Source organism: Schistocerca americana, chromosome 5 (assembly GCF_021461395.2).
Source record: "Schistocerca americana isolate TAMUIC-IGC-003095 chromosome 5, iqSchAmer2.1, whole genome shotgun sequence".
Lineage (NCBI taxonomy): Eukaryota > Metazoa > Arthropoda > Insecta > Orthoptera > Acrididae > Schistocerca > Schistocerca americana.
In genome coordinates this window covers 669,064,797-669,073,721 of record NC_060123.1, presented here as the reverse complement: position 1 = coordinate 669,073,721, position 8,925 = coordinate 669,064,797, and positions in this window count along the sequence as shown.

Genomic DNA, 8,925 nt, shown 5'->3' with positions numbered 1-8,925 from the left:
CTGGTAGTTACTGAAGAATAATTTCATAAAAAACCACTTTCAAATTCAGCTTTAACTGAATACCACTTCCATCTATCCAACGGCTTCACACATGATTGCATTACAAATGAGTTAATGTTCTAAATATGTGGCATTGAGCATGTGAGAGAGATAAAGCTTAGGAAGGATTAGAAATTATGTTTAACACTAAAAAGGTGGATTTCCAACATTCTTAAAATGGCAGAAAGGCTAATTTTGATCTCACATAAAATATTTTCATACTGACTTAAACAAGACTTTTAGTGTATGTTAATCCCTACCTTTTTGAGAGTTAAAAGATTAATTATTTAACATAATTAATACATTATTTACTGTGTTAGTAAGTCTCATCAACTTACTGTTGTTCATCCTAACACTTTTCTAAATTGCAGAACTCAATATATAAACTAGTTGCCAAACCTTCTATACATATTTAACACATATTGTTCATATCACAACTCATGTGTTTTGAACACAACTTTCTTGTACTTTTTACTTGACCCTTTGGAATCTGATAGATGCATTTAGCACAGGACATTTCGGTTTTACCCACACATTTTCCTTGCACGACTTTCAGACTTTACACAATTGTTGCTTTGCAGAGGCTGATTTGACAGTACTTCTGCTCTCTGGTTGCTTTTGGTCCTGTATCCTTGTCTTTTGTCTGCTCTTTTTCCTGCCTGTTTTCCCCTTTGGCCATTTGCCAACTGAAATGTTCACTCATTCTTTCCATTTTCTTTTTTGTTACTATTTTGTAAATGACCTATCCAATTATTGCTGCCATGTCCAAGATTTTGTAGAAGACAAGAACAGTTCATCTGTACATGAAACATTTGTAGTATATTTATGGGTCATTTGATAAACCACGTCCACTCTATACTTGGTTGCCTTGTAGAATATTATGTTTCCAAGTTTCGTCTTTTTCTTATTGATATTTAAGCATTTAGTGCTCTCAGCAGAATATTTTATCCTGCTTTCCTTGATCTACATTCAGGGTCAAATTGGTGCTGACAGTCTGGCACAAGGTGGTAGTGGGGTGTCTTTCAGCTGTCAACTTGATTACCTGTTGAGGGATCTCATGACTGACCTCCTCCATTGTATGAACAAATGAAGTTTCCTTTTGAATTTCTTAGCAAGTTAAACATAAAGTAGTGATCTATTGTCAAGTTTCTTCCTTGATTTAGGACTGGCTCCATGAAGCACATAACAACCCATATGTCCTCTTTCATTAGCTATGTGGAAGTATTAAGCTGGCCATATGCAATAATTTTTCACTCTGATTGATTCTGCAAGTAATACGTGTTGTGTAAAAATATGCAGTGTCACTGCACCAACAGTGTCAGGGAGTAGGGCGAGATCTGAGATAGTCGCACTCTGTCAATTAAGACCTCTCGTGCAAATGGTACCCTCCATGCCCAGAGAACTACTCTCCATAGCTCTCACAGAAGAAAACTATACTGGTGTTGTCAGGATAGCAGAGAGTACTCAGTGAGTACTGAGCAGCCATATTGCATCTGTAATTTGTGGCATATTTTTAAATTTTACACTACCACATTATGGCAATAAATTTTGCCAAACTTGGGCACATATTAAATGAAAGCATCAACAAAACTGTGTTTTGACACACAATCTGTCACTGTGGCATGTTTTAAGGTGAAGATATCATCTGTTACACCTCCTATATGAACAGCATGACCAGAAAGCCTATTCTGAATGTTTTAGGCTTGAGCAATGCAGTGCAGCAAAGAACTTGTAAGAACGTCTAAGAAAATCATCTACAGACTATACAGAATCAATAAGCAGAAAAAAATACTGAGAAGACTCACTCCTACATTTATATGAATGGGAAATAAGCCATTGTGCCACATAGGCACTGCAACTAGCAGCTCTATAAATATTTACCAGTACCAGTTGAGACTACTGCTGTAATGAATACACATGGCAAAGTGAGCATCAGTGGTTTTTTGGCAAAAGAAGTGTTGAAGAAGGCTACCAGGAAGTAGACTTATGACAAAGTTGTGCATTTAATTAGTTTGTATGAGGAAAGGCCAGCATTATAGAATGTACAGTTACTTGAATAGAAGAACCAGGATAAAAAGTGAAGTTTGGCCTACATTTTCTTAGCACCCCCACAGAAGAAATTTACTGGAAAACCCACAATTTAAGGAATCAGGTGGAGCAGTTTTATAGCAAATTAACATAGAGAAAAAGATCAAGCTATGTTTGAAAGTAATCATTGTGCAACTCTGACAGTGGCCAATTACCTTAAAGTAGTATTTAATTACATTATTTCAAAGGATATGAAATGACAGATTTTCAGGAATTTGACTAGTTCCTAAAGTCAATAAAAGTAAATATATGTCTGGAAATGCTTCATTTATCAGACATCAAACTTTTTTGGTCTTTGAGTGAGTATGGGTATCAAGGTGAAATCCGATATAATGTTAATTTATTGTAGTTGTTACTTCACAAAATATTAAATATACTTGAAGCAAGAAATCTGTCACAAGCAGTCTGTCTTCATCTTGTATGGGTTTATGCATAATAGTGTCTAGCTTGGAAATTTTGGGTCCAATTATAAAGAATATTTGTCTCATTCTCATAAAATTTGATATTGTTGCATATCTTCCACCACAGGCTCCATGATAAGGTTTTTGCATGTTCTAAAATCATCCCACCACCCTATTCACTTCCTTATCAAATGTAAACATAGTTTTTAAGTTTCTTCTCTGCCACTAAAAGTATTAGAAGTGCATTTGGTGCCCTACACTCATGCTTTGGAACGTCTTCCTTGACACACATACCTAAGACTGAAAACTCAGCTCTGACTCTCTCCCTATGCTGTTTGTAAATGCTTCAGACATCAGTTCTCTGACAGTTCCAGAAAGTGCTCCCAAAACCATCAGACAAAAATTATTAGCAAGAACCCTCCTGTAGTGTAAAAATTCATATGTCCCAGCCCTTTATATACATGCTTTGGTGCTACATTGGCAGCAATCCAGAATTAGAAACAATATTTGTTGGGTTTGTTGGACATAAATTGAGTGAACCTGCAGCTTCCTCTGCTTGGTACTAGCTGTTCACCTATGGTTATATTTGCTGTACCGTGATGAGAATGAATACTATTTTCCATGAATTCTGATAAAAGACCAAATTTTTTGGCTGCCAGACATCCAGCTCAGACCAATTTTTCATCACAATGGAGAAGTCTGAGAAGGTCCTGTCCTCTAATATGTTGTTTATGAAAGTAGCTCACACCCTAAGAATGTGACCAGAGGTCGTCCACTGAAAAGTTCCGTATGAATGATAACCCAAGCATATATGATGGCTATCATCTTTTCCAGTTCTTCACGTAACAAGTCCAATTACTGTTTCTAGTTTTTGAGCATTTGATTATGTGTATTTTCTCATGGGATGTAGCAGTGCTTCGTTAGAAACAAGAAGGAAGCCACTGATGAGTGTGTAACGAGTGAATTAACAACTGACCCCCTTACAGGAGGAGGAAAAATTGGCAATATTCCACTCAGTTCCATCCCTAGCAGCCATCTTTGTAGAGGCATCCAGCTGAGCCTGCTGTGAGGGATGAGGCTAGGACTGACGTATATCACCATCTGGATCTACACTATGTGATCAAAAGAATCCGGACACCTGGCTGAAAGTGATTTTAAAGTTTGTGGCAGATTCCATCAGTAACCTTGGAATTAAGTATGGTGTCAGCCCACCCTTAGCCTTGATGACAGCTTCCATTCTCACAGGCATACTTTCAACTAGGTGCTGGAAGGTTTCTTGGGGGAATGTCAGCCTATTCTTCATGGAGTGCTGCACTGAGGAGAAGTATTGATGTCGGTTGGCGACACCTGGCATGAAGTCAGCATTCCAAAACGCACCAAAGGTGTTCCATAGGATTAGAGTCAGGACTCCACGCAGTGCAGTCCATTACAGGGATGTTATTGTGCCACTGGCCATGCATTATGAACAGGTGCTCGATCATGTTGAAAGATCAAGTTACCATCCTTGAACTGCACTTAGAGTGGTAAGCAAGCAGGTGCTTAGAACATCAATGTAGGAGTGTGCTGTGATAGTGCCATGCAAAACAAGATGATGTGCAAGCTCCCTCCATGAAAAACATGACCACACCATAACACCCCTGCCTCCAAATTTCACTGTTGGCACTACACATGCTGGCAGAGGACATTCACCTGGCATATGCCATACTCACACCCTGTCATTGGATCACCACATGGTGTACTGTGATTCGTCACTCCACACAATGTTTTTCCACTGTTCAATCGTCCAATGTTTACGCTCCTTACGCCAGGCAATGTGTCGATTGGCTTTTACTGGCATGATGTATAGCTTGTGAGCAATCGCTCGACTGTGAAACCAAAATTTTCTCACCTCCTGCCTAATTGTCATAGTACTTTCAGTGGATCCAGATGCAGTTTGGAATTCCTATGTGATGGTCTGGATAGATGTCTGCCTGTTATACATTACAATCCTCTTCAATTGTCGGGAGTCTGTCAGTCAACAGATGAGGTCGGCCTGTACACTTTGTGCTGTACGTGATTCTTCACATTTCCATTTCACTATCACATCAGAAATGGTGGACCTAGGGATATTCAGGAGTGTGAAATCTCACGTAGAGACGTATGACACAAGTGACACCCAATCATCCGACCATGTTCAAAGTCGGTCAGCTCTACAGAGTGCCCTGTTCTGCTCTCTCACGATATCTAATGTCTACTGAGGTCGCTGATATGGAGTACCTGGCAGCAAGTGGCAGCACTATGCACCCGATATGTAAATGTATGTTTTTGGGGGTGTCTGGACACTTTTGATCACATAGTGTATCTCTTACTAACCTCCCCCCCCCCCCCCCTTCCTCCCTGTGCCCATTCATGAAGTTTTTATGTTCACTTGTTTCTGGTACAACATTGGAATTGTCAGAGAAGTAACATTTCTGAATGAGAGAGATGACACTGATGAGACATTTTCAAAAAGTATTTTAGGGGCCAAAGAATATTACCTGAATGACATAACTGCAGCAGATCGAAATATGGCTGTGCTAAGAACAGTAATGAGCAGCATCAGCTGTGCATGATTACAAGTGTGGCTGCTTCATTGTCAAACTATTTATGTACATTTAGAAGAGTAATTAGTAGTGCCAAATTGGCCACTACATCCATACCAGTGTTAACACATTTGTGGGCTGTGGGGAATATTCTTAAGTTGCTGTGTTTCTTTACTGTATTCTATGTAATACCTCACAGAACTTCAGTATGCTCCTTGCGTCTAACAGTAGTGCACAACACTAACTGTAGTTTCTGTTTGTTGTGAAATTTGGCGTTTAGGGCCATATGGAAGTGTGCATACCACCAAATAATGTCGTTTAAAAGGTTCTTGGAAAGTGTGGCTACCACCAAAGAACTTTCTCAGAGTCTTGGGAAATAGACTTAAAAAATTAATTTAGTATGTGTTTTATGGAGCGTAAAAAGCATACTAACCATAAACTTAAAGGTTTTTTCGAAGCTTTGGGGAATGTATCCTGCCACCTCTGGAAGTGCCTGACATCTTACGGTAGTACACCATAGCAGGAGTGTAACAACATCACCAGCAATCAGTTTCTGCTTGTCATATGACTACTATTGTTGTCACTTACAGTTAGAAAAAGTTTCTTAGTTTCTACAGTAGGAAATATAGTTACATCAAAATAGCATCTCACAGCACCATGGGAGATATTCACACCACCACACGAATGTTCCCCAGAGCATAATGGAGCTGTCATGTGCTGTCTCCGTCCTGCAGTACAGGTGTCAAGGAGCTGTTCCCTGAGAGACAACAGATACGTGGTTAGTGCCCCCCCCCCCCCCCCCATCAGCATGATGATGAAGGTATGGGGATTCATCAGACTAAGCAACACTCTGACACTACATCTATACTCCGCTAGCCACCAAGCGGCGTGTGACAGAGGGCACAATTCGCACCAAAGTCATATCCCCCCCCTATTCCACTTGCGGATTGTGCGAGGCAAAAACGATTGTCTGAACACCTCAGTATGAGCTCTTATTTCCCTTATCTTTGAATCATGATCATTGCACACTTTGAAAGTTGGTGGTAATAAATAATATATGCTCTACATCCTCAGTGAAGATTGGATTTCGGAATTTAGTGAGCAGCCCGTTCTGTTTAGTGCGCTGTCTATCTGCAAGTGTGTCCCACTTCAAACTTTCTATGAGATTTGTAATGCTCTCAAGATGATTTAAAGGCTACCACCTAGCAAGTGTGGTGTCTGGCGGTGACACCACAAAAACGACTGTCTGAATGCCTCAGTACGAGCTCTAATTTCCCTTATCTTTGAATGATGATCATTGCGGGATCTGAAAGTTGGCGGTAATAATATATGCTCTACATCCTCAGCGAAGATCGGATTTCGGAAATTAGTGAGCAGCCCCTTCTGTTTAGCGCATCGTCTATCTGCAAGTGTGTCCCACTTCAAACTTCTATGAGATTTGTAACTATCTCGCGATGGCTAAATGTACCAGTCACAAATCTTGCCGCTCTTCTTTGGACCTTCTCAATCTCTTGAATCAGACCCAACTGGTAAGGATCCCATACAGATGGACAATACTCAAAGACTGGACAAACTAACATATTGTAAGCTATTTCCTTTGTTGAAGGACTGCATCGCTTCAGGATTCTACCAATAAATCACAATCTACAGTTCGTCTTACCCGTTACTTGTGTAATCTGCTCATTCCATTTGAGATCATTTTGAATAATCACACCCAGATACTTGACGGACATTTCCACTTCCAAAGACTGGACATTTATTTTGTACTCGTACATCAACGGGATTTTTGTCTTGTTATACGAAGTAGGTTACTCTTATTAATATTGAGAGATAACTGCCAGTCATTACACCACATATTTATTTTCTGCAAATCCTCATTGATTGTGATGCTACTTTCCTGTAGACTACAGCATCATTGGCAAACAGTCTAAGGGCACTATAAATACCGTAAGCCAGATTGTTTATGTAAATCATAAAAAGCCGAGGTCCTATTATGCTTCCCTGGGGATCACCTGAAGTTACGCTTGTTTCTGTTGAAGTTGCCCTGTTCAGGATGACATACTGCTCCCTGGCCGTTAGAAAGCTTTCTATTCAACCACATATGTCATCGAATAGACCGTAAGCGTGCAATTTTTGTAGCAAGTGACAGTGTGGAACTGAGTCAAATGCCTTTTGAAAGTTGAGAAATATGGCACCAACCTGGGAGCCAGCATCTAGAGCCTGTTGTATATCATGCGCAAAGAGGGCCAGCTGTCTCTCGCATGACCACTGTTTCCTAAAACTGTGCTGGTTTCTGCAGGTGAGCTTCTCAGAGTCTAGAAAGGTCATTATGTCTGAACACACAATATGTTCCATGATTCTACGACAAATCAATGTCAGTGAAATTGGCCGGTAAAGCACCAGTGTCTAGTGCCAATGCTCACAAGCCCATTTGTCATAGTTGTCGATGTTGTTGTGTTAACATTGGCACATGCATGGGTTGTTGGCTGTGGAGGCCCATCATTAGGAGTATTCGGTGCCCTGTGTGTTGACACACACTTATGCTCTGCCCAGCTTTGAAGTCTAGTGTTGGTTCTGCCACAGTTCACTGTCTGTCCTGTTTTTACCCATCTGCCCAGCCTATATCATCAGACATCCATAAAGCAGTGTGGACACCAAACTCCACAATACCTTGGTTTTACCACATGCTGCACACACTCATCAAAGTGTTCCTTGAACACCTGACAAACCGTGGAATTTCCAAAATGCTCATGCCAAGCCTCTGAGCCATCACACTGCCCTTGGTTAAACCTGAATCTGTGGCTAGGTTGAGGTCATCCATCTAGTCCTTTCCCTGTACTACACAGCCCTCTATTCCACCAACACACTGTCTTTTTTACTTTTCTCCTTTTCTGTTGCTCCCACCCCTCCCCACCTCTCCCACACCCACCGCCTAACCTCCAGGCTGCACTTAGCAGCCCTACTGTCTCCACCTCATCCCTGCATGCTCCCCAGCAGCACTTCACTGTCCCCCAACCCTACCCTGCTAACCCTCGCTCTCCCTACCCCAGCCGCCTCCTTGCCCCTACCAAATTACCTCTCACATTGTGCACTGCTGCTGTTGCTCGAGGTGTGGCTTCAGCTGGCAGAGACCGTGGTCATGTGTGCGAGTTGTGTTTGCATGCATGCACACAGTATATTTTTGACAAAGGCCTTGTTGGCCGAAAGCTTATTTTGTGGCCATCTTTTTGTTGTGCCTATCTGCAATTCAGCATCTGTGCTATATGGCAAGTAGCAACTCTCCTTTTCATAATATTTGTTATATTCTCTATTCTACATCTGAGCAGCACATTCACTGATGCTATATGCACCATGTGTGTGTCTGACTAGCAGCCGTTCCTCTCAGGTGAAGCTGCTATTGCCTGGACAGGTTTGTATTGATATTAGGTCAGTGGTCATAATGTTCCGGCTGATCAGTGTATATAAACGTTAATCAAGTGGGAAATGTGCTAAAGTAGTTGTGCACCAGTGGTATCCTCATTTATTAGTGGGGGAAAAAACATGACTTGGAGTGCTGTAGGAATATGTTAAAGAGTTAAGTTTTTTAGTCTGCACTGCCTGTCTCTTCCCATTGTTATTCCCATAAATTTTCTCTAAGCTCCTCACTGGTGGTGTTTAGAGTTATTAAATTTCAATTAATACTGTTATTATTAAATGTTACAATATGACAGATAAATGTACCATGATTCTAGGTGGAAGATAGAGGTGATGGCACATACCTGGTGACATACTGCGCCATGGTGGAAGGTCTACATACAATGTATGTCTACCTGCGAGGGCAACAAATTGCTGGGTCA